At 47.9% G+C, this 26,981-nt stretch overlaps 1 long non-coding RNA gene across 1 annotated transcript in view; it reads right to left on the bottom strand.

Annotated features, from left to right (window-relative positions):
- The window catches only part of LOC119375558 (uncharacterized), a 166,941-nt gene extending 139,960 nt beyond the window's left edge, over window positions 1–26,981 (bottom strand). The window contains exon 1 of the long non-coding RNA XR_005180385.2: window positions 26,844–26,981. This is a non-coding gene — a long non-coding RNA (uncharacterized LOC119375558). The remainder of the gene's footprint in view (window positions 1–26,843) is intronic.

Raw genomic sequence — 26,981 nt, 5'->3', positions numbered from 1 at the left:
AGAAACACGCGCTCGCAGCTATAAGAAAGAAAAAGAAAGAACAGAAAAAGAGGGTGTGCAGCAAGGAAAGACACCGTGCTGCAGATAGGAGCAACGTTACTAGAACAAACTCAGTTTAAAAGCTCCGCCGGAGAGGCGGTCCACGTGGCGGTCGTGAGAACTAGTGGCGCTGCAGTCACGTCTAGCTCCCGCGGCTGGCGCTTGTTGTGATCGGCGCCGCCGATGTACGAGCGCACGTGGGTTACAGCGTCGTCTGCGCTTTGTTAGCTCGTCATTTTTGCGACTGTTCTTGACCAGGCTTAGCGTCTTGTACGAAGACACATGCATGATGTACGAAGCGTAACGAGGGCGACCAGATTCACAGTGCGGTATGCCGACTTGCTTTGCGCCGGGCTGCAAGAGCGGCTACCGCAACGACGACTCCGCTTCACGACACTTCTTCGGACCTCCAAAAGACCCTACGCCATTCAAGCTTTGGATCGCAAAGATAGAAAGTTTACTGCGAAATGCAAGGTCTGTGACGTTCATTTTGAGAGTGACGACATTAATTGTAAAGCACTATCGTCGTGTCGTTGCGGGACAAGAAGTTTTGATCCCACGTGGAAAGTCGGAACGCGCGCCCGTTGTCGTGCCGCGCTTAATCCCAGCACTTCCACCCCACATTTCAAAGCCAAAATGTTCGGGGTTTAGGCCAAATCCCCCCCCCCCCCCCCCAAAACGCATGGCGTCCCGCGAAAGCCCAGTGCCCAGTTTTGAGGAGCCGCCAGAAATAGAACAGCAAAACGAAAGGCAGGCGATTACCTATATACGCTACCGAGACTGAGAGTTGCATCACAGTGACATTCGATCAGTTGTCAGCTGTCGCTATGCCTTCAAAGCAGTGGATTTTCGAGAGATTTTACGACGAGGTATCGAACAAGATGTGCGGAATATTTTACACTCGCAGGCTCCGGAACGGCTGCTCAGCGCAAACATTTTGGCACGGTACACATAGAAAAGACGACGAGCGCTGGTCCTCGTCTTTTCTATGTGTACCGTGTAAAATTTATTGCGCTGCAGCAGTTTAATAATTTAATACCAACTAGCCCAATCCCACACTTTGCTTCGGGAACGGAGACTTACTTGTGCAAAAGATAATTGTACTTGGCGAGCAGTTTAACTGCGTAGTGAACGGCTACAGCACGAAACGCAAACAGCTGTCGTACAGTGTAAGAAGTGCTGCGGGAATGGAATATCTGCTCGGTGAAGTTGGAAAACTGAAGTTGAATACTGACGACTCTTCTAGCGACAGAGTACGCACGAATAACTGCTCGGTGCTCACATCACGGCCGATCTGTTCGAATTGTTTAAGGCACCGTAGAAGGATGCGACGTAGAAAGATGAGACACCGAAAATACAACTATCCGCTGAAAAAATTGCTCAGAGGCGACATCTATTCGACGTAATCGCACACCGAGATTTCATTTACCGAGTTCTCGTAAAATTTTCCGATTTTGGGTCATTATCTCTTTAACCGTCGCGAAAACGTGTCTTGTAAACATTGCAAAGCATTGGTGATGTTTTTCGAGAAAGTTTTTTTCAACAAATTGTAGACAACGTGAGTACTGTTTTTCTAGAACGTTTTTGTATCTCGAGTAAGTACGCTTCTTTGTACACTATAAAGGCTTTTACAAACGTGTTGGGTTGTTCTCGGTCTAGATAAGACGGCAGCGGCTAAAATTGTGGTGGTAGTTATAAAAATTACGCTGAAAACCCTCATTGGCTTAGAAACTCCTATGCTTGGAAGTTAAGCGCAATGTAGACAGCTCAAATATTGTCACTGGGTCATGACGTCGACGAAGGCAGCAGTCAGCAGGTCCGAGATGAAACTCTTCATTTGGCCGAACTTGTGACCGGGAAACTGAAAGTCAAACTACAGCAATACACTGATAGCGGTGAACAGAGCGTCTACCGTCGATCAGCTGACAAGCGGTCAAGCGCGTCGGCTTTTATACAGGCGCTATCGAACTTTCCAGCGATATCGCTGTTGGCGGCGTTATCTCTCGACAAAGCTGGAATATTCACGTGCGGCGCGCAATCTTACCAAAACGATCTACTACAATCGCGAAGCTTCTCGAACACTGCTTCGCGGGCAGCGTCGAGCGTTGATAATCGTCCTTGCTGGTCAAACCCGAATACATCAAAATAAAACAAGAAGTCGGCGTGGCAATATAGACCGAACATCGATTCTTAGCCAATAAATGAACAACGCACGCGGGCCAATGCATACAGACGACCTTATGCATATCCACCTAACTAGCACAATAAGAAAGTTGCCGCGCAGTTGCTCGCGGCAACTGCGCGGCGGACCGCAGCGTTATGCTGTGGCAGCAGACGACGCGCCGATAGTGGCGCAAGACGGAACTGCAGCGCCGCTAGTTCTCGCGACCGCCGTTCGGACCACCCTCCTCCGCTGGCGGAGATACGGAGCTTTGAAACTGAGTTTGTTCTAGTAACGTTGGATAGGAGCTCGTGTCAAGTCGAAGCCTTCTACAGCGTAAGCATACACGGCGCGTATCTCTCTGCGTGCTGGAAGGAGTATATGGAAGCGTAAACAACACTCCGTACACCCATAAAGGAGTTCGGTACACACACGCGCTGATGCGTTCGAGCAACATTTGGTTCTGACTTGTTTACCGACTCTCACAAAAAAGAAAGAAAAAACGTACGCGGTTACATAACACTATTCGCAAACAGCCCGATATGCCGCGGCTTGGAATACCGCGAGTCATTGTGAATTACCGCTTCCTTCTTTTTTTAGTTTTTTTTTTTTCATTTATTTTTCATCCTATTCGGCTAGTGGCTTGATAAGCCATTGTATCTTTATCCTGCTTCTTTTAGTGGTCTTCTTTTTCTTCTCTTAACTTATTCACCTGCAAAGTTAGCTGAAAAACGCAAAATAACAAAAAGGTGGAGACGTGTGTGCGGTATTCTTTAGTAAGGCACTACAACTTATATTGGGAAGCAGCTTATAGTAAACACAGGCGTTGCTGTCAGATAAACACACCGGGAAGAATCGTTTCTGGATGTATGCTTACATTGCTAGACACGCGGGCGCTACCCCGAACCATCCGGGTTTCAAACCGGGTTCCGAAATGCATTTCGTGGCCAAACAACTCGGCATCTGGGGTCCCCCACACGCTGTCACACAGCATATGTCGAGAAGCTCTGCTTTACGCTGTGACATCACCGCCGGCCGTACCAGGTAGCGGAAGGCGTTTTGCATATCGATACCACGATTTTTTCCTTTTTTTCTTTTTTTTTCTTCGTCGTACGCGATAGCCCGTTAGTCACGGTGAAGCCGATCGCGTTCCCAGCCACAAAGAACACGTCATGTGATCGGTAAATAGCGATAATAAAGGTGCCTTAGTTGGTACTGATCAACCTTCTTTTGAATGATTCAATGACGGACGAATTGATTGATTGATTCGTTGGTTCATTCACTGATTGATTGATTGATTCGTTGGTTCATTGATTGATTGATTGATTGATTGATTCATTCATTCATTCATTCATTCAGACTAAATGAATGATTTACTGGATGATTTATTATGCGTGGTTAATTTATTATGCATGGTTAATTGATTTCATGACTAATTTACTGATTGATTGATTGATTGATTGATTGATTGATTGATTGATTGATTGATTGATTGATTGATTGATTGATTGATTGATTGATTGATTGATTGATTGATTGATTGATTGATTCGCTCATCCATTCATTAGTTCAGTGAATATGACGCCACAGTATTGTTAAGGAGACAACTGCTACCCAATTTGCCGGGTTTTTCTTCGGTCACACCTACAACGCCAACGACACATGTGAGGGAACACAAGCTTCGCTTCAATAATTATCGCCATAATAATTGTGTTAACTATAATTATAATAATCTCATTTTCCATAATTAAGTAAACGAGACGAGCTGCTTGCCATTTCATGCCCCGTCGAAAAGCGACCGCCGTAACAATGAATCGAACGCACGACCTCCAGTTAAGAGACGGGAACACTTCCTAGCCACAAGCCCATATTGTGGTACGTAGTACGTGCATTGAAAAGAAGTAGTCCCTTCAAAGTGCTTCGCTCGGCATAGACGTGCGGAACTCCCATTAGCAGCGCGGTCGGCGGCGGTCTTTGACGACGCGAAGCCCGAAGTCTGTTATTGCGGAACGCGCGCCGCCCTTAGGGTGTTTCTCAGTGAGCAAAGATCGAACACGGAAAGTCAATTAGAACAGGCAGTGCACGGAGTGTCACGTGACGCGGGAGTCCGAAACTGGGGTTACCAATCCGAGGCTTGCCGGTATGGTCAGTCTGGTGCCGCCTGTGCTACAAGACGCATACTATATCTATATGCCACTCGAGATTTTGGGAAAAAAAAGGAAAAAAAATTGTTAAGGGGTAGATGAGGAGTGAAGCTGCGTAGCACACGGTATAGATGTGGCACAGAATTTTGATGAAAGGTAAAGAAAAGTACACAGGGTCTCTTATGAATATAGGGTAAGCTCCTTTAAAGTTATTTGTTATTGTTCGGATTTTACGTCCCAAAACCATGACATGATTAAAACAGAGACGTCGTAGCGGAGGACCCCGAAACTTTCAACCACCTGGGGTTCTTTAACGTGCACCTACATCTATATAACCACACGGACCTCTAGCATTTAGCCTCCATCGAAATTCGGCCGCCACGGCCGGTATTCGATCCCGCGACCTTCGCGCCAGCAGTCGAGCGCCATAACCACTATACCACCGCGGCCAAAGTGCTCCGTTAAAGTTTTCAGCTTGAACGGTATACGCGTCTTTTTACAGCATCTTCCATTCCTCGACATTCGAGGTGACCGGTGGTGAGTGGTAGAGTTTCCACAATTTGAGTGCCACGTACGTTCGCGTTTGGCGCCAGTGTTTATCTATCTATCTATCTATCTATCTATCTATCTATCTATCTATCTATCTATCTATCTATCTATCTATCTATCTATCTATCTATCTATCTATCTATCTATCTATCTATCTATCTATCTATCTATCTATCTATCTATCTATCTATCTATCTATCTATCTATCTATCTATCTATCTATCTATCTATCTATCTATCTATCTCCCTGTTTCCTGGCTTCGGCATTGAGGTCACGCGCAGCGACACGTCTATATCGTCGTACATAGAGAATTGCAAAAAGGGGTTCGCAGCAAATGCAATTGACATGTCATCCGCTAGGTGGTGAGACGTATCCTCCCACCTCCCACTTTGCACCCCACGCTTGTCCTCCAAGCTCATGCAGGCTCTATATACATATTTTTGTCGACGCGAGCAGACGAGTAGTAGAACAAGTAGCAGACGACGAGGCGTTCCAGCCGTGAAATTCAATATCGTCTGCATGACCGAGGTGACACGTGCGCTATTGGGACTAGCTCGGGCGTTCGCGAAAAAGTTTCCCTCACTTGTTTGTTTCTTTTGCTGATATCAGCGCGAATATTTTTCGGCATATTGTACGCGTTCTCTATTAGTTCTTTTGTCTTCTATACGCTGCTGACGCAAGCAAGCACGCGCACGCATTTCGCTGTGAATCGACAAAAAGGATTGCGGAGCCCCGATAACAAGTGCATTGAACCGTAGAAATATCGCATCCCGAAAAAGCAGACTTAAATTTGATTTTTCTTTCATGACACTATACAATATCGAGAGATTCCCGCAGCACAGTAGAGTGGGCGAAAATGTTCATTTTTACATTTCAAGAGAGTATAATGCATTGAGCTGCGCTAGTTGGCACTGACTGAATGCTTCCATGATACTAGCCAACACGCACAAAACTACACCTGTGTCTTTCCGTGTCCCGCCTCTTTCTGCGTAGTCTTCCTGCGTGTTCGATAGCATTACGGAAGCATTTAAAGAGGTCCTGAACCATTTTTTCAAGTGGTCATCCAATGATCTCAGTATAGCGCGAATCTATTGCAGCAAAAATTTCTCGAATCCGTCAAGAACCAGCGGAGTTACAGGGGTTTAATTGTCGCACGCTTTCAGCGCTTTCTCCCTTTTCTCGCCCCGACGAGCGCGCTGGAATCCACGCAGGTAGTGATGGCACGGGGGAAAAAAGTTATGACAACGCGCGTGATGAAACGCGATCCCTGTTTCCCGCTGCTATTCCTGTGCGCGCAACTGTGGCCAGTGTGTATAATGCTAGCAGACTATGGAGCACGGCACCGGCATGTGGCGGTACCCCGCGGCAAGAAGCGGCACTCCCGTGGCAAGACACCCCGTGGCAAGAAGACTTCTGAAATGTCTTTCTCTGCCATATTTTATACTGCATATTTTTATTTTTTTTTCTTGAATCCGTTTGCATAGTTGCAGCGCTGGAAATGCCTCGTTCGATTTGTGCTCACAGCCATCTTCGGGAGACAAGAACATTCGTCGTGACGCCATCTTTCTAAGAATTCTGCTGCATTTATAATAGCAAGCTAGAGCTAAACATACGTCATTCTTGAACTGCGAGACACCGAACTCAACGTGGAGCCTGGTTAGCTGATACGTATAATAAACAAGCTTGCTTAAAACGAATATCTGCCCCCCCCCCCTTTTTTTTTCTTTTGTGATGTGATGTTGATGAGACGTTCGCTCCTTTATTGATGGCGCCAATTAGTCTTCTTTAGAGGAGGTGAAAAATAATGAAGGCCGAATTCATGAAAACAAAATCACAGGAAACTGCACTCAAACTCGAAGTCTCCGAGTACAAATCACTCAACCACTCAGTTTTAAAGTCCTTCGAAACCTTCATCCGCGCGCATATATATATATATATTTTTAATGGCGCAACTGCACTCGTTAAATCACAGGAATCATAAATCAAACGAGATAGTCCTCACGCCAAAAACGATTGTAAATGCAAGAAATACGGGCACGCAAATTGCAAGTGAAGGCAGTTCCAAAAAACATCAAATGCTAACATACACTGAAATAAAAAAATGTGAAACAGAACGACATACAAACACGCATGGGCGAATTAAACGAACTCTCAATCGATTACTGCAATTGCACTCATGCGAGCAGAAGGCATATTCGTGAAATAATAGCAGACGACAGAATGACGTCAGATATTTCCGTCTGTTGTTCTTTTTTCCTCCACCAATCCAACTTAGACGTGTACAAAGTGGGCAAATGGTTTCGGCAACAGCAAAAAAAACAAAAACATAGGAATAGCTAAAACAATTTAAATTATGACTGCAGCTAGATCAAAAGTGAAACGTACGGTAGCTCCGTCTGTATTCTCTTTTTCTTTTTTTTTCTCCAGTCCAACTTCTTAGGTGCATACAAAGTAGGCAAATGATGTCGACTGCAACAAAACGAAACATAAAAAAAGCTGAAGCGAATTTAAATCATAAATGCAGCTACTTCAAAACAACGGTAGCTACTGCCATAACCCCCTACTCAGTACCCCGGTGTTCTTTAATCGCATTACCGTCGAGAACAATTCAAACACGTTAACACAGTCCCGCGTTTTGTTCTTTTTTGTTTTTTCAATCTTCTAATCTGTTCCGCACTAATCTCGATACACTTTTTACGCTCTTTCAGTTGACAAATGTACGCGCCTTCAATTCGTGTAGATAAAAATCTCCGGCACCGATTATCTGGTCGTTAGATTACTTTGTAATCTTTGTTTCTTTTTCCAAATCTGAGCGCCAGTCAAGACCTCAGTCTAACACTAAAAAGAAGATGAACACACAAAAGGATTAGGAAGGAGAGATCAGGGGGGCACCGACTGCGGGTTTTGAATTATAACGAGCCAATTAAAGAACAAATATATTCACCCTCCTTACCCGGTCTGCACAAGCCTTGCAAGGAAACAATGTCAAAAGGACAGGCTTAAAGTAAGATCAAACGAATGACGTGTCCCCAAGGCGGCAGTGAAGCCACTTACGGAACAATTTAGAACAGAGCTAGACACTAGTACGAAAAAAATGGCCACCAGAGGGGGCGGATTTCCCTATTGTTTTAAAGCTAAGCCTTTTCTGTCGTCTGTTTTCTTCGCTATACATTTTTTTTTCTAGTCTGCTACGGAGTCTGAGCTTTTTTTAAAACACACTGGACCGTCTATGTTCTTCTAGTTCCCTTGCACGCTAAAAAAGTTAACAGAAATGAAAGAACTGGAGAGAACAAAATGGTCACTAAAATGGCGGGCAGTCGAAAGATTACAGTTTTAAAAAATTAAAACGAAAAAAAAATTGGAGAAAGAATAACAGCTCGGAGAAATTTGTACAAGGCCCCGTAATCGCATTAAAAACTTCAGCCTGCGCCGTCGAGACAGTGCTATCGAAAGGTTTTTCATTATGGCGACGCAATGAATTGTTCCCCATTCGCTATTTAGAGAGCATGTCAGGCACTTGCTTGATAGCCTCGTAGCTTTTCGCTTACAACTTCCGAGTCCGACATGTCCAATTTCCATTTGTTTCAAACTGTCTCTGCAGCGTTTGAATTAAAAAAAGAAAAGAAAGAAAGAAAACACGACCGAAGCTGTGCCGGCGATTATTCACCGTAAGCGCGCCGCTTCGTCATTTTTTTATAGCCTCGTCTGAGCGTTAAGTACCTCGAAGTGAAACAAGAAAAAAAAAACTAAAAAAGAACAGGAAGTAATATGGAATAACGGATGGTGCAGTACATACAACAGTATACGTTTGATTCGTGGTGCTCATACCGTACCAATATGCGCACATTTAGTACGCGCGCGCGCGCGCAAGCATACGCATGCACAGACAAAAATAATAAATAAATAAAAGGCAGACGCAACCGCGCACATCCACAAGCTTTGCGAAAAATTTTGCATTATTCAAAGCACGCTGTGCTAAAGGACTCATTTCGAAATGTCAGCTCTAATAACTCATATTGGAAGCATATTGGAAGTTTTCACAGTAAGATTAGATAAAGGCATAAGCGTGCGGGTGGGGGGGGGGTAAAGGGGGGGGGCTGCTCTGCCTACAAATATCTAAAGAGGGCGCCAAGTCTGCACCATACCTTTGCTCAGTCGTACCTGTATCATCATGGTTTAAAGTGCGGGGTTGTGCATGTTTTTTGACTACACTGGAGGCCGAAGACCCCTATATGTTGCATTCCATGAACTGTTTGCTTTGTATCTTTACCCCTCTAAAACGAAGGACCAAAGGCAGACCGTTTTGAGCAGCGCGTGATCGCTTCAATTTCATGTTTGAATCCATCGAGAAGCTTCTTTTCTTTTGCATTCGACCAATCGGGGGAGGGGAGGGAGGACACCCCCCTCCCCCCGCACACACTTACACATTATTCAACACCGACCTCTGGTAAACAGGGAAGACGTCGAACTCTTCGTGTTATACGAAATATGGAGCCTCTAGAGGATGACGTAGATATGGCTTTCTTCCGAATGAGGCCCAATTAATCGGGATACCTTTAGCATGCTGTCGGTGCATTCTTATATTAACGTGGCTATCTACTGTCTGCTTAGCAGTCTATTTAGCCGTCTACGGCCAGTATGAAAGCATAGCCTACGGGGCCAGAGGCGAAGTCCGAGGTGATACAGTTGCCGGCAGCTCAAGTCAAAACCAACGAAGTCGAAGGCAAGGGGTCGTAGACTAATATCACTGCTACTCGGCCACCGCTCGATGCCAATCCAACATTCCCCGTCAAAGCCAAGCCTGGCCAAGTCAAGCCAATACGCTACCCGTTGCCGATCAATAGCTCGAGACACTTTTTTTTAATGAAAGACACCAAGAAGCGAATGTGAACGTCGAACGGCTAGGGCGAGCTATGACGGAATGGCTGTCTACAAAAAATATAATAAAAGAGTTAGCGGCCAAAATCTAAAGACACAAGAAGGAAAGAACTAGAGGCTCCTTTATGCTTTAAAAAAACAAAACTCGTGAGGATAGCTCGGCGTTAGCGCCGGGGCTCCAACAGCGGTGGCGTTGTGTCGGATACCTCGTGACATCAGCCCTCGTTTCGAACGACAGAAAGGGTTTTCCTTTTTTTCCTGTCTTTCCCTCTCTAACTTGCTACCCACTCGCAACGAACAGCCACCACGGAGCAGTGGATGCATTTCTCTACAGCACATATCGTAGCGTCCCTTCTTTCCCGATCAGTTCTTCCCTCCTTTACTTCCCCACCCACCTTTATCAATCCAGTCGGGAAGCAGAAGAATTTGGGGACCTTCCCGACTCGCACTGCTCCCCCCTTTCTTTCCTTCGATGCGCGAAATAAGTATGTATATAAATTTTAAAAAGACAAGATGGAGATGCCAGGCAGAGAAAAGAAAAAAGTCCGGCCGGGCCGGCGGGTCCCCGAACATGCAAATTCCATCAACGATGCGTCCGTTCATGTCTCCATTTTCGTTGTTACCCTTCCCTTTTTCTTGTCGTCTGCTTTCGTGACCCTTTCTTTTTCGTCTGCTTCCCCATATTTTTTCCATGGCCATAGCGTGTTGGAGCAAGAAGACGCCGCGTTACATCCAGAAAGGGAAGCGTTGGGGACGGTAAGTTGGAATGGAGCTGTAGGGAAGGAAACGAAACGGTGAGGAATAAAGGGGAAGAACGCTCTCTTTTATTTTCGTTTTGTCGTCTGCTCTCGCGGCGTCGTCGTCTGCTGTTGTCGCTAGCGAACGCAGCGCCACCAGCCTGCGTGTAGACGAACTACGCTAGCATTTTTTTTTTCTTTTACCCCGTTCACTTCAACGCGCCGCTGCTCCCTTCGCGTCCCGGCTTGGCCGTTATAAAGGAGTTGGCGCACGAAAGGAAGAAAAAGAAAAAAAAAAGGGTTGAGCAGCGGAAGAAGGCGAGCCGACGCATAACCTCGTATAACGAAGCTCGCCTGGCCCACGCTCGCTGTCGTCTTGTGGTGCCCCCTTTTATATTTCCTATATACCATCGCCACGCTCCTCATACCCTCCGAACCTATCTCTTTCCCTCTTTCTTCACCGCATTTAGAGATGCGAGCTAGCCCCCCCCCCCTTCTTATAGACGTTTTCCCTATATTGCGTCCCCTTTTGAGAAGAGGTCTTCAGGAGACCGTGTAGCAGATGCTACCCACGACACTGGGCGCAGGACGGCTTCGAGTTGCCCCCCCCCCCCTCCCTTTAGTTCTCCGTTTCCGCATGTTTCCACGCATCCGGTCCTTTTTTTTCTTTCTTTTAGTTGTTCTTCTGGATTGGCTCGAAAAGAAAGGGTTCAATCCGAACAGCCTTACACTCAACCGCTGCTGGGGCCGCAGCCGTACCCTTCGGGAGTGTGAAACAAGACATATGGAAGAGCCAGCCTCGAAACGATGCGAAGGTGCACCGGACGTTATGCCAGCTCGCCAGCTCTCTCAACATTTTTCTCATATCTTTCGCAAGCCACGTCAGAACGCCGAGTGTCTCTACTACGACACTGCTGGCTTCTTCAACTTTCGGCCGGGCTTGGCTGCAGTCGGCTTCCCCTTCCACCTGCCGTGCCTTTTTTTTTGTTTTGGTAACATCACCAGAGCCGCTGTCGTCTGCTGGTTTCAGTCGCGCGTCGTCTGCTCGAAGGCGATATTGGACTCAGCACACTTTCCTTTTCTCGTTAGGCTTAGCAGCGAACACGAGCAGACGCGTACCACGCATGGACGGGAGGCGTTCGAAGCGACCGGGAAAGAAAGGCGACGGTGGGCCGTTTTTAGGGACACCGCGGCAACTGCTACTGCGAATGCTATATGTATACATAAAGGGGTAGAGTGAAGAAGGGGGTTGAGGCAACCGCGAGGCTTAGCAGAAAGTGTGGGCACGCGTCACACCACTGTCGCAGCCGATTGGTCCTTTCCTTTCGGCGATGTCTCTTGTTTTCGTTATTGCCGGTGTTGTATTTTCGTCTAGCATCCGGATTCCTTTCCTTAGGAAGCGAGATGGAGCTTTGTATTTGCTACCATAAAAACCACCAACGATAAAAGGTAAAAAGAAAATGTCGCTAGGAAGGACGAAAATCAGGCCCCCCTAGACCAACCACCCAACACCACGCCTACCGAGTCGCACGTTTTGGGGGAGCTAGCGCATACGGGAATACGGGAGAGGCGAACCCTTCTATCCCCTAGCTGCGCCGCATCGTAAGTTGTGGACCGTGCCGTGCCTTCCTAAACAGGTCTACGGCGCTTGTTTATTTTGACTCCCGAGGCAGGCCGAAAGGAGTTACCCTACTTCTCTTGCAATTCTTCCGTTTCTTCCTGTTTTTTTTTTTTTCTTCTTCAATGCCTTCACAACGGCTCCGTTACCCCTATACCACGGCAGTCGCCGATTTCATTCCTTGGGACTTCCCTGTTTGTTTGTGTTTCTTTTCTCGCGCATGCGCAAAACTGTCTTTGGCGGGACGGGCTCATTCCTCCATCCCCTCTATAGCGAAAAAGATGCGTGCGTGGCGAGACACTGATAGCATGGTTCGGAAAAACGACGTATGAGCAATGCGTGCGGCGCCGGCGGCTGTGTCGTTGATGTGCGGCGAGTCACCCCTTTTGTGACCGCGTCCTTTTTTATTTATTTGCTGTACCGCTCCCTCTATTCCGTCGCCAATACTTTGTGCTTCGCATTAGGAGGGAACCGAAGCGCTCGCTTCGAGAAATACAGAACACATAATGAAACAAAACAAAAAACGAAACGCTAAAAGCGGTTTGGGGTGGTATAGGGTTGCCGTACCTAGCTGTGCCGGCCCGCGTATGCTCCCTGTTTTGCAAGTCATGGGGTTTGATTCGTATTCGTGGGAGATCTGAGATCACGAGCAGGTTTATGTTGCGGCTGCGCCTGCAAGTCTCCAGGACAGACAGCAAAAAAAAAAAAAATAGTGCAAGAGGAACCAAATTCAATTCGGGGTATCCTCGTAGCACAAATAAAAGACAGGACATGTGTGGGCACACATGGATGCACATAGCGCCATGTACGTGTGTCCGTGTGTGCTTACATTTGTCCTGTCTTATTTGCGCTACAAGGTAACCTATTGGAGATGTGTTACCAGCAAGCCCGCGTCGCATCCCTCTGGGCTTTTTTACGTGCCCAAACCATGACACGAATATGAAGAGCGTCGTATAGTGAACTAATTCTGACCTCCTCGCATTATCTTAAAGGGGCCCCGGAACACTTTGCTAATGTTGCCACAAAACACTGCCGATTGACAGTCGAGGATCCTTTGAACACGCGCATCAATTATTATAGCACTGCACGCGGCATGCAATTTACAATTAGATATTTACGATTTCCGATCACAAAAAACAAGGGACAAACAGCGACTCAATGACTTGTCCCTGAGTTTCTCTTCTTTGTCCCCGTGTTTTTGGGCCCAAGAAAAGTAAAGATGAACTTAGTCCAACTAGACAGACTCGTAGTAATGTTTCAGTTTACAATTGCATTTCAAGGTCGCGTAGGAATCAATCGCTCTTCTCTCGGCGAATTACTACTTAATCGGCGGGCTCAACTATGTCAACCGAGGGCAGGGGGATACGGGCTTATGCGATGATAGCGAGAACGCTTTCAAGGTCCTGACGCTCGTTACGGCAGCACGCCATATAGCGAGCAGCGTAATGACCTCAGCTACGGCAGCGTCAAGACCTTGAACGCGCCGCTTCTCACCCCTTTTGTCAACACCCCCTGTGTAGCCTCTACTTCCAGTGCTCTCGTGCGAACTAAAGAGAGCTTAAAGCGTGCGAACGAATCACGTTAACTCCGCTCGCACGCCACGGAATAACCCTGTAGTGTCCTAACAGAGTTCTTCGTCAAGAACATTTGAAATGTTCCCCTTGTCCTCTCCCGGAGAACCCTCCATGCGCCTTAGTTCGCGCGACGGAGACGACCGACGCGTTTCCTCTCCGCCTGAGCCACGAGTGAAAGCGTCCGGCAGTTCTCGGACGCTTCCACTCGCACCTACCACAGGCGAGGTCATGCTATAAATTCGGACTTTATACAGAAGATCACTTCAGTGCCGATAAAAACGCCCTCGAAGTGCCCGCATAATTGCTATCGCAAAAGTCACACGATCCCTTATTTAGGCATTAGCCTAAGACAACCCCAAGTACTAAGTCACCTTCTGTTTCTTCGGAGTCGATTGTAGTCATCCCCCTCTCCTCCCCTTCCTCCTGAAAGCTTTCAGCACCCAACGTGGTTTTGAACTGCCTCTGGTATCGGAAGCATTGGAAGCTTCCTCCACCTCGCGTCGTTTTGTAGTGCCTCCGGGATCCTCCCCCCTTTTACCAACGACGACATGTCGTGTAATTACGTCATCATGTGACGTCATAATGCCATCATGATGATGTCACACATTTTGGTGACCTGCGACGTCTTGAAAACGTCGTAGGTTGACGTCATCGCGTGAGGTTTTAGAGCGAAGCTCTTAGGCGCCCGTTCCTGCGTCAAGCGGCGTCGCTGTTGTCGGCATATTCGATAGAGTGAACGAGGACGAAAGAGAGAGAAAGAGAGACTTCCCCAAAGAGTTTTCCACCACGAGATACAGCGAGTCGCTGTGTTAGCGTCTGCAATGCCTCGTGCGTGCTCGCGCTTCTTGTTACAGCGCAACGCATGCCTCTCGCGCAGGGGCGCGAGAAAGTGGGCTGACCTGCGAGGCTTGGGAAAAGAAGACGTTCGTTGGTCGAAGGAACACTTTGTGTGGGGAACGCTCTGGCTGACTCTTAAGGGTCCTTTATAGCAAGGATGACAACTGGGTTAGTTGGTAAGGTTCCATTATGGTTAAAGCAGCGCTAACAACACGGACTAAGCGCTCATTGTGTATCCTTAGTCCGCGTTGTTAGCGCTCTTTTAACCACAATGGCCCTTTGTAGTCCGTCGCAGCATTCGCGTCAGCCATCGGCGGCGGAAGTTGGCGACGCCAGGTTCACCACGTTGCGTTGACGCGAAAACCGAGCATTCTATACTCCCTCTCGCGACGCGCCGCGTGGCGTCGCTTTCGCGCATGCGCATTTGCTCAATTTATCGCCAAATCAAAACACCTAAGCAGCTGCGCTCAGAATTTGCATTAGGAAGTATCGTAATTGTCGGTGAATTTTCGCATCACTCGTGTTGACGCCGACGGTCTCATTTCGCGTTTGATGAGGCATCTAAAACCTTAATAAATCTTTGTTGCTATGAATTTCCAAGGAAGACGGCTCCGTGTCCACCACTATAGCGCGTTGCCGCTTCGTTGTAAAGGAGTTCGCAGCGTAGCACAGAAATCGCCGAAAAGCCCACCGAATTTCTTTTTTTTTTTTTTTGCGGACGCTCATCAATCACTGCACGCAACCTATATGAGGATAAGCTGCCCTTGTAAGGCAAACAAATGTCCCCTGGCGGTACAAGTTTTCTCTTTTCTCCAGAACGTCAACGTCGTCCCTGCTTTTCCTTATACAAGGCAGCTTCTGGCTACACACCGTCGTCGCTATACAGGCCACGCCGAAACACTTCCTGTTATGCCCCTTGGATCTCACCGTCAACGCGTCATTTTTCTTTTATCACCTCCTCTCTCTCTCTACTTCTCCTCCTCGCCCTCCGAGTTTGCAACTGCAAGCTGCTGTCTCCAAAGCCGAAGTCAAAAATAGAGAAATAAAGGCTGACTTGACCGAACCAACAATGGCTTCTGAGCGGAGATCGCGCACAAGAATCAAGATATGTATATACATAAAAAAATACGTGTCGTACCCTGTACATAGAGATATCGGTCGCTCTACGCAGGAAGGAACGCGTGCGTTATACGCAAAATAGGGGGGGGGGGGGGACAGACACGAGCTATTTTGCATGGCCCGGAATGGCGCGCCAAGGAAAGAAAGGAACAAAGGGAAGAAGAAGAATTGGGGAGAGCCGCTGGCCGTTCCGAACAGTTGCGTGCAGTGGATTCTGACTAGATTTATGCGTGAATAATGTCGTCATTCCTGTATTGAACGGTGAGCTGAGGGAATGGAAGCCGGCACTAGAAATAGCACGTAACTCATTCGCTTGATGACGATAGTTATTTAATAAGGATGATGACGACGATGGTGGTGGCGACTTGGTGCTCTTGGCACAAGAGCCACATGTCAGCAGAAAACGAAAGAATGGGAATTTAAGGGCTCGTTTTTCTTTGTCAGACACAACCTTATCGAGAACCGACAGACAATCAAGCCAGGGAAAGTATAGGGAACGCTATGTGTAGTAATTATATCATATAAATGTGAAGAAATTAAAGTGGACTAAAAGAGAACTTGTCACCGGCAGGGACCGAACCTACAACCTACGAAATAGGCGTCCTATGCTCTACCACTTGAGCTACGGTGGCTTTCGTCCTCCCGTCCACTTTATCGGGTCAATGTGTGTGTTTGAAACTGGGAGGGCTAGTCAGCGTCACTCGTAGCCATGACGGCGTGCGAAACACTTTTTTTTTTGCCTGCTGAGCCTCACGTAACACGTGATCGTTTTGCGAGTTGGCAGCTGACAAATAATCCCTCGTATCCTACCTGTGGACATCGATGTGACAGCGGTGGTGAGTTTTCAATGAAGCTGTCCTTCGTTTAGCACGACTTTTGACGTTTGTATGCGTCGCTTCTATATGTTTGGTATCAGTGGACAGGCGTTTGGAGCAATTAATGATGCGTATTAAAATAAAATCTCTGACGTCATGATGACTCATCGCGTGATGTTTCTTTTTTTTTTTATCGCTCGTGTTGACACCGATGGTCAATTTTTCTCGTTTGACGAGCCTCACCCAAGGCTTTCGCCTTATAGAGATTATGCCGCTGCCAACTCTTTACACTGGTAGCTAAGTGTATTAAGTGTGTTTTAGCAGCGAAGGTCATTTTCGATTACTGCCATATGCGATTTATATTATTCACCTCTGGACCGCCAGATGTCACTAATGTCGTTCAATGCTATGGAACACACACGGAATGAAAAGACTTCAACGTAACAGCGAAAATTAGGAGGATCGGGAACAAGCCCGACCTCGCTCATCGTCTTGCTACTAATGCGGCCCTTCTCATGTTTCAGCTCTTTCACTGCACCGAATTAAACGCGGTGAAACCCGGGCTACATAGCGCGGTCACACAGTCAAGCAGCGACCGTGAGTCCGCGTGCGCCGTCAGCGCACTCTACCGGAGGCTGTTTTACTTTTCGGACAGCGAGGGAAGTGGGGAGGGTGGGGGGAGTAGGGGGAAGGACGCTATCATTATTTATCCAATGACATGCCTCCCTTGGAATCGACGACGCTGAGCTATGTGCGTACGCGCAGAAGCATACAGAAGAGGGTCGCTCGCTCGCTTGTATACTCGCGAGTGCACGAGCTTGCATAATCTCGAAGGGGCATCAACGAGTATAAGGAACGGGGAGCCTGCCTCCCGACGTAGGCATAGGAAAAGAAAATGGGGGTAAAAAAATGAAAAGACGCGATCTAACTTTCTGGCCGCTGAAGCGGTCACCACCGCCGTTGTATATGCATGCATGAATGAGGATATTGTAGAAAAATACGCGTTGGCAAAGAAGCACGGGAAGAGGACAGGAGGAGCTCGTTTCGGAGGAGCAGCTCCTGAAAATGGTATAGAATGGGGAAGGAGGGAAAATTGGGTTTACAACTTGCGATAAGAACGAGAAGCGATTTAGCAGTGGACTTAGGTGTTTTGGCGAGCAGGGAATGGTGACCTGCCTCTCGTCGTGGGCATAGGGGAAAAAAAAGGGAAAATCGGGGAGAATGTTTAAAAAAAGAGGACAAGACGCGATCAAGCTTGCCGGCCGCTTGAGCGGTCACCGCCGGTGTCGTGTATGCACGCATGGCTGAAAACGTTGAAGAAAAAAATGCGGGGTGGGAGAGAGAAAATGGGAAGAGGAGGTGTTCTATTAGCTCGTTTCGGAGAAGCTCCTCAAAAAGGAATGGTCTATAAGTGGGAGAGGACGGAAAACACTGGGAGATAAGATGAGCGAGTAGCGATTGAGCGGTGGACGTCGATGTATAGACGATGGGGCGTATAGCTTGTTGTGGGTCGGTCTGCGGAACTACTATATATAACTTAGCGTTACTTGTAGCTGGGCTTGTCGGCGCGTATTCACAGAAGATAAAGCAACGCGAATTGAAAATTGAACGCAGAAATGGGACCGGGCGAGCTCAGCTGAGTCGAGCTCTTACTATCCTCTTTCTAAGTCTGTGTCTCCCAGTTTGGTCTTCTTTATATATTTGCTGTATATTAGAGACTATCTCACAGGAGCTTTGCAGCGGATTCGGTTGTCATGGGCTTGAAGGCAACGTTGGCATTATCTTAGAGTATAGCAAGCAATTCACGGTACGATAAGTGCTCTATTTTTCTAGTCAAAATGCGACAGTATAGCTGCGTTCGATGGCTAACTTTTCTATACTGTACAATAAGCTGAAAAAGAAAAAAATTCGGGAGCCTTTGCATCCAGCTTTGCGTGTGCGTGCTTGACGTACCATTTCTTTTTTTTTTTTTCTCTTTCTTTCTCTCTCTCTTTTTCTCCTTTCTTTCTTTCTTTCTTTCTTTCTTTTTTCAATCGCATTCGCCATACTCCCTCCAAACTGTTTGATTTCTGCCAAGGACACACGAGAAGAAGCGAAGTTTCGCACGCCGGCACGAGCGCTCCCGCTAGTTATGGTGGCGCCATCGATCGGCTACCCCTGGCAACTAGCGCATGGGAAAGGCAATGCCGCGTCCGCAAAGTTCGCCCGTGTGGCAAGCACGCCTTGTAACTGTACATTAAGGGAGACGCACAAAATAAATCCGGCGGTGCAGCGGTCAACATGTGAATGTCTATTCAGGCGACTTTCATTCAAACAGCAAATCATATGTCTGGAACAAATTGCAGCCTGACAATATATGACACACGTAGGCGCATAGGCGTCACTTCTTTCTTTCTCGTGTAATTTTTTCGTTCTTTTAAAACCATTTTTTTTTTTTCAAGCGATTGTGTTCAGAAAAAAAAATCTGGAGCGCTTCCGCTACCGGGAAAATGGGAGCAAGAGAAGCTTGGCGTGTGCGTGCCGGACGTACTTCTATCTATCTATCTATCTATCTATCTATCTATCTATCTATCTATCTATCTATCTATCTATCTATCTATCTATCTATCTATCTATCTATCTATCTATCTATCTATCTATCTATCTATCTATCTATCTATCTATCTATCTATCTATCTATCTATCTATCTATCACATTGCGCAATGTTCCCTCCTAACTGAAGCATTCGATTTTATTGAATACGTAGCGGCCATCTCAGTAACGCTGTTCTCGGGCTGAATCGGCATGGCGTCTTTCATGTTCTTTTCAGCGTTCGTCAGCCTGTAGAACGACCCAACGACTGGACCATCGCGCGATCACGGAAACGCGGATTGGGAATTCAATTTTCTCAAATTCGGAATTTTAAAGGAATGTGCAATTCCTGATATCGACCTTAAGCGTTGTCCAGCAGATGCACCTGTATGATTCGGTTTTAGTTCAAATTGGGCAAGCATGGGCACGTGGCCTGTTGTTTAAGGAGCTCGCTTTCGAACAGTGGGAGGCAAAACTCGCCAGCTCGGACACGAAAGTGCTAATTGCAGTTCTGAGTCACATTAGGCGAACGGCGGAAGCCACTGGGGCCCTGCGCTTGGGGCCCCATCCAACATGCTCACGAATGCCCTATTTTCTACCCCTTCCCTTAAGATAAAGTTTTGTTCTTCTTCAGACGAGGGGGACCCGTGTACAAACCCCAGCTCTGGAAAGAAAATTTATTTAATTTTAGATGCGAAGTATCTTAAGGCGGAGCTCAATCCGGTGGTGGTGGTGGTGGTGGTGTGCGGCGTGACCACCCTTAGTGCGCATGAGCATACCCTCTCCACACAACTCCTCTCCACTCCCCCTCACCATTCCCCATGTCCTCTACCCCTCTCCCCTCTCCACTTTCCCTCTCCCTTTCCTCTCTCCCCTCTCCACTTTCCCTCTCCCTTTCCCCTCTCCCCTCTCCCCTTTCCCTCTCCCCTTCCCCTCTCCACTTTCCCTCTCCCCTCCCCCTTTCCACTCTTCCTCTGAAACGCGGGCTAGACGTGCCGAAATTCTCTCCTGCGCAACGCCGCGATGCGCTCGAGCGCATGCGCGTCCCCTCCCCTTCTCTCTCCTCTCCTACGCTGCCCCCCTCTCGCCCGCCTGTCGACCGCGTTCCCCGCTCGCCTTGTGAGAATTAACGGCCAGGCTAGATGGAAGATACGACGCGCGTAGCGTCCCACTTCGCGTTCCACGACGCGAGGGCGGTAGCTTGCCCAACGAACGCCAACGGAACGCGATCGTGCAAGTTCTCTGGCTTCGCATCGCCTCATGGTCCCCTTTAGCGGGAGATGGTGTAATTTATTATTTCTTTGGTGTGCTACAGCATTGGGTGAGGAGGGACTTTTGTGCGTGAGGAGGGTTTTTTGGAACACCATCACCAGAGACACAGGTCAGTCAATACAAGCTCCGCGTGACAAAAAAAAAAATGTGGTAGCTACGCACCAGTGGTGCGAAGACTGAGGAAACGGTCGAGCTGGTGACGTTGCCCTCCTCCTTTCCCGTCTCCTCACTCTCACTTACCCTTGACACACCTCGCTATAATATAGATGCCTATGCTTGCTCTCGCTTTTTTCGATCTTTTTTTTTGTGTCTGTTTCTTTTAACCCTTTCTCTCTGTGTATATTTCTTTCTCCGTCTTTCTATCTTTTTCTCTCTCTTTCCTTTCTATTTCTCTCTCTCTCTTCCTGTACTCGTTCTCTCGCCTATCAGAATTAATGAACCCGACGCCGGACAAATCGGCGCACGTGTTCTGGGAGAGAAGGAAGACGAAAAAAGAGGACGAAGAGAGGGCGTGTCAAATCACGGTGGCGATAGTCTTCTGGTGTCGCGCGCATGGCGTAACGAAGAGCTTAACACCTGCGCTGAAAATTTCAGGATAAAAGTTTCAATCACAACAAAGGCGATGAGTAGCGCAGCGAGTCCCACATTTCTCGCCACGCGTGCGGTACAAGTTGCTGACGTCAGCGACGACGCTGTCTTTTCGTCCCGCAGCGCCATTCTCGCCCCACGCACGCACCATACAGAAACGTTAGACGGCGCGCGCCGATTTGTATACACAAAACCGTACTCTACCTTCGCCTCTTCCTGTAACCTTTCTCAAACATACCCTGCAACTCACGAAGAGCGCGCGATAGAAGAAGGTTGGACGATATGCACGACGAACACGAAAATCCTTTCAACCAGAACATCATCGTCCGACTTCATACGCGCTTCGTCATTCCGAACGCGTCTGCGGGTTATGTTCTTGTTGTTCCAGCCTTTTCTCTCTCCATGCTTCCCCTTCTCCACCTCCTTTTTTAAGGCGAAATCCTTAGGTGTCCCGATTATACGTCGTTTTTAGTGGCGCAGAGTCCAGGTGCGGTCAAAGAGCTCCGTGACGAATGGTGCGGTAAAGACGAAGAACGAAAACAGCGCTAAACACGGGACGAGAAGATGACACAAACACGGCGCTGAACTGACAACCCAGCGCCGTGTTTGTGTCCTGTTCTCGTCCCGTGTTTAGCGCTGTTTTCGTTCTTCGTCTGCCATGCATCACCCACCAGCCCAATCAAGCACTTTGTTAATGGTGCGGTGATTGCGGTGACCGATGATTTACAATGATAGAATGTAATAAAGCTGTAAAGTGGCCCAAAAACACGCGCTGTAAAGAAGCGTAAAAGACATATATACTGTAGAATAAAGGCGGTGGCTTAAAACGTACTTGTGGGCTAGTTGGTTGGTCATATTCACGATAAACGGCAGCGCACACCGGGTTAAGACAGAAACACAAAACACGAGAAAAAGGACGACACAAGCGCTGAACTTCAACTGGAACTGCATCTGGAATGGACAATGGGTGAGAAAGGAGAAGTAAATGTGATACCAAAATGCCACAAAGTAAAAAGAGCACATATGCCTCCTCCAGGCCATTGAGCCCAAAAGCCGGGAGGCAAGCGCTTTCAACTGGAACTGCCGCCGTGGCAGCCTCTGTTGAAAGGTGGTGCTATGGATTGCCTGGAAATATAACATGGAAACTATGTCCAGCCTCCAGCATTTTTAACTATATCGCGCGAGCGTCGATCGCACCCACTATCAGCGCCTTACAACGGTGATAATCTGCGAGACCGGCAGTATATAGTACGCGCACAAAGCAGCACTATAGCGCAAGCGTCGTCTGCCACGCTGTTCTTTTCAGGACGATGCCCGCCCTACCATAATGACTGTGTTAGTCTCCTCAGGTAAAAAAAAAGAAAGGGAGAGAAGGAAAACGAAACCATGCGCGCGACTTACAACCGCGATCTACCGATGCATGTTCTCTTGATCTTTCCTGTTACTGCAGCCAAAGAAACTGCTCAAAGTTGATGCGCAGGAAAATTTGAATAAAAAAGGTAATACCCAAGAACGATGAGTTTATTCCACCTAAAGCAGGTGCTAGCATTCGCAGCAGCGCATGCTGTTGAACGCATGCGTGGAAATAAAAAAAGAAGCAAAATGCTCGTGACGTTTCTATCTGCGATTGTGCGCATTGCGGGCACCTTTAAAAAAGAAAGGGAGTGTTTCCTCCTGAAAGGAACAGCGTGGCAGAAGATGCTTGCGCTAGTGCTGCTTTGTGCGCCTGCGCGTACTACTGCCGGTCTCGCAGATTACCGCCGTTGTAAGGCGCTGATACTGCGTGCGGTCGAAGCTCGCGCGATATATATAGTTAAAATGCTTGAGGCTGTGCATCCTTTAGCCTTAGATGCCTCTTCAAGCGGGAAAGTTGACTGTTGGTGTCTTCGAGATTTGACGAGACCTGGCGATACTTCGCGAGACAGGCACTGGTGTCAACAGGAGTGATGCAAGAAAATCATGACGCGATCACGTGACAACATGACGTCATCATGACGTCACAGATTGGCCAAATTTGTGACGTCGTATAATGCGACGTCGCATGATGACGTCATCACATGGCATCGTCGCTTGCTCATTATGTAGGCCGAACCCAGAGGCACGTGTGGTGCATAAAGCTTGCAACACCTCCGATCCCGGAGGCAGTGCAAAACCACGCTAGGTGCAGAGAGCTTTCGGGAGTGGAGGGTTCAATGCAATTGACTAAGAAGAAAAAGATGGCTTTCAACTTCGAGTTATCTTAGGAGAGTGTAAAGGATGATTCTTTTGGAACTGACCTATTTCATTTGGCTGTAGTTTTGTTACAAAGTATTTGATTTTAGTGCGGTTGGCGCAAAACGTTCTGGAAGAACGAAAAATTGACCACGGTTTTGTCCACATGCATGGATCTGGCGCTCAGCAGCGTCGTTTTAACTTCATGCATTGTGCGCACACTGTCTCAAAACTGAAACATGGCGAAAGCTATTGAAGATGAAGAGCTTTCCGCCACGGTCCGCATGCTGACATAAAACTCGCTTGCTACATTGCTATAGATGGACGATCAAGGCCTGTAGCTACAGCGTGCTCGCGCTCTATGCAGCGGAATCTCTGAATGCACGAGTAATCCTTTTGACGCGACCTTAATTAACTCTGAGTTATACATTTAATGATCCTAAATGATTTATTAATTCGTCTTAATGTGGCATGATCAGTCGTATCAAGAAGTCTTTATATTGAGTAGTCTCGATTAGGGCTCGCAACACTTATTTATAGCTAATTGCGTTCATTTAAATAGTAATACACTTTATTACGCTTTAATAAAGGTGTCGGCTGATGTCCGCGTTTTTGTCTTGTTAATGACTAATTTTTTTAAGTAGTCTTGGGACTATTGAATTACTGAGTTACTTGGTGCTTAATTAACTTCTACAGGCTTTATCGAACTGTAGGTGTGGTATGCCGCTTTCAGATTTTTGCCACTGCATGTTAATTCGGAGACGGGAGAACAGACGGTGACACTCCGCGGCTAATGCACCAGTTAATCATTTCACTTTCAAAGGCGCTGACTTCGATTAATGCGCATGCACGGGCGCGCATGCTCCAGCGCGTGCACACAGCGTATTAGAGAATGCATCCGCACATCCCCCCTGTGAAACGCTAAAAGGCACCCAACTTTATTCTTTTAAAGCAAGGCAACGCCTATCTAGATCCACTGGGGAGCGAGGCGGGCTTGCTAGGGATATCGAGCATGCGCAGACCCTGGCAGTACTATTTCACCGGCGCGCTTCGCCGACGAGCGATGACCGCTCCGGTGCTCCGAATTATTTTGTGGGCACCGGTACGTTAATGTCGTCAGTAGATAGAATGAAGATTCTTTCCTTACGCATGTACGGAGGCCAGTAACGTTGTGACCGCGTTGTCATCACATTGAAGCGGTGAACCTCCACGTGGTCATGCCGCCTTGACGTCATCATCGTCGCCAATATTGCAGCACCACGACGTTACGAACCCGCGTCTACGACGTCACGCTCAAGCTATCAATACTACGCATTGATGTGGTTCAGACGCGTTCATAATCTGTAAACGAGTGTAGCCCAGTGGTTAAGGAAAGCTGAAGGGGTTTTAGAATTCGGAAAAACTTTGTTGTTAACAAGGACCAATATTATTGTCGACGATGGCGTAATTTTTTCCGCTGTTTTGGCAGCAGGACCTTTAAAATACGCGAAATAAAAGTTCGTCTTGCTCCGCCCATGCGAACGCGCCGAAAGACTGGGCATGGAAACGATCTAACCGGAACTAATTCACGGTCGGGGAGCCGCGCAGCACTGTCGTATCTCCAACCGTGGCATCCGTGACTAGTTCCGGCTGTGCCCGTTGGGGAAACTGATCGTGAAGGCCGTGCTTTGATGTTGCTGATGACGACGCGTACATCGAAAATGACGTCATCGTGTTCGCTCAGCATTACAAGAAGCCCTGCGACTGCAGCCGCTGTGTTTTGCCAAGAAATGCTATTTGCGTTCACTTCTGTGAACTCTTACGTTGGTTTTCCAATTCAGCAGGGATCAAACTATGATTACACACTCCAAAGTCTTTTTTTTTTAAGTGCTTCAGTGTTGCGATCTTGTAAGCATTCCAAATGAGCACGGAGGCGTGGCGTTACATGCAGCCGCACGCGGATGGCCAATGTGAACCGCGAAAGACGTCACGGCCCTGCATTGACCAATCGCGTGCGGCTGGATGTAAAGCCACGCATCCGTGCTTATTTTGGAACGCGTACAAGATCGCACCAAAGCTACCGTTTAAAACACTCGCCTTCGGAGCATGGCTCGATCAGTAGCTTGGCTTCGCACGCACTTCGAAACAAAGCAGTTTGGCTACTCATCGTACACCAACACGTCCAATTAGTACACTCTTTTGACTAACCAAGACGGCTGTGACTGACGTCACAGAAGCCACCATGTTGTTGTGCAGTCTGAACAACACTTGTCTAGAACGGTCGGGTGCATGGCTGTGGACGCTGGCGCCGTCCGCATCTGCCACCCCACGTCAGCTACAAGTTTCTGTTCGTGCTTGAATTATATCACAAGGACCTCGTATGCGACATGACTGTGCTTGGTATCATTACGGCGACGGTTTCTGCATATCATCTCAAAGAAAAAATAACGCAGGTTGAAGCGGCCGACTGGCCTCTCTAGACGAGCGTGATTCACACTTACCAGCTTAGTGGGAAGTTGCTGAATTCGTTACGACACGCAAATGTTCTCACTACGTCGTACGCGGGTTCTGTGGTTATTTAGGCACATAGTAGGTCAAAAGCAATTTTCGCTCTTAAAGGGGTCATGAACTACTTTTCCAAGTAATGATCTAATGACCTCCGTATCGGAGTTTACTGCCTCCCGAATCGATTGCCGCAAAAATTTCTCGAATCCGTCAAGAATGAGCGGAGTTACGGGGTTTTGGCGCACGCTCTCAGCGCTTTCTCTCTTTTCTCGTGCCGACGAGCGCACTGGAAGCTACATAGGGAGGGATGGCACGGGGGGGGAAGAAGTTACGTCAGCGCGCATTATGAAACGCGATCCCTCTCTCGTTGTGATTCGCGTGCGGGAGTGCGGCTACCGTGTACTGAGGAGTGCGGCACCGGCAAGTGGCGGCACCCCATGGCAAGAAGCGCATCTGATCCGAACGCCGCTCTCCATTTATGTCGGCTATCGGCCATTGAGGATGCTATGTCTTTTGCGACGTGAACAGGCAGATCGCGACGTCAACGGGCAGACGCCCCGCCCACTGACGAGAGTGAGAACCGGCCTCTGTTTGAAGAGAGGGCGCCTGAGAAAACAGCAACTTCGCGTTCCGCTTGTAGCCTTTACGCGGCGCGCACGACAGCAATATTTGGCAGAGCAGTTCATAGCCGTGTCAGCTTTCCGCAGGATGTGTTTTTTCACCAAGCCCAAGGGGTGCTTCATGACCCCTTTAAGCAAAACTCACAAGTGTCGCTTATGCATGCGCCTAAGACGATTCGAAGGCGAAATCCATCTTTTCTTCACAGTCGATGCATTGGCCGTCGCCGCGGGAAGCTGGCGCCATCGTTATTCAATTTTCGCGTTTATTAGGCATCTAAGGCTTTCGCTTAAACGTCCTGGCCATGTTTTTACCGCACTGACGTATAGTGAGTGCCGTAGCAGTTAATACGCCACGCTAACGTCGTCATAGCTGGCACGCTGTAGTGCCCGTACGTTATGTAGCCGAGCCCGTGACGTCACTACGAAGTGACGTCGTTGCGTCATCGGCGTCGTTGCGTCACCTTGAAACGGTTTCAACTGCGCTAGGAACGCGGACAACAGAAGACGAGAAGCCAACACGTGCGTAGTATTCTAGTCTTCTGTTGTCCGTGTTTCTAGCGCAGTTAAGACGACTTTTAAGACAAACTTACAACTTAATGTTCTTACTACCGTTGCATCACTCACCGTGGGTATTTCCATATTGTTCGTGTCCTGGCCCGGTGTCGAGGCGTGGGCTTCCTGTTGCGGTATGTTGCCTTCCGCGTTCCACAATCACTGCCAGTCAAATGCGTAACTGTCGGTGTTTTAGGAAACGAGCGGTAC

The sequence above is a fragment of the Rhipicephalus sanguineus genome, chromosome 11, assembly GCF_013339695.2.
Source record: "Rhipicephalus sanguineus isolate Rsan-2018 chromosome 11, BIME_Rsan_1.4, whole genome shotgun sequence".
Classification (NCBI taxonomy): domain Eukaryota; kingdom Metazoa; phylum Arthropoda; class Arachnida; order Ixodida; family Ixodidae; genus Rhipicephalus; species Rhipicephalus sanguineus.
This window is presented reverse-complemented; position numbering and strand designations above follow the sequence as displayed.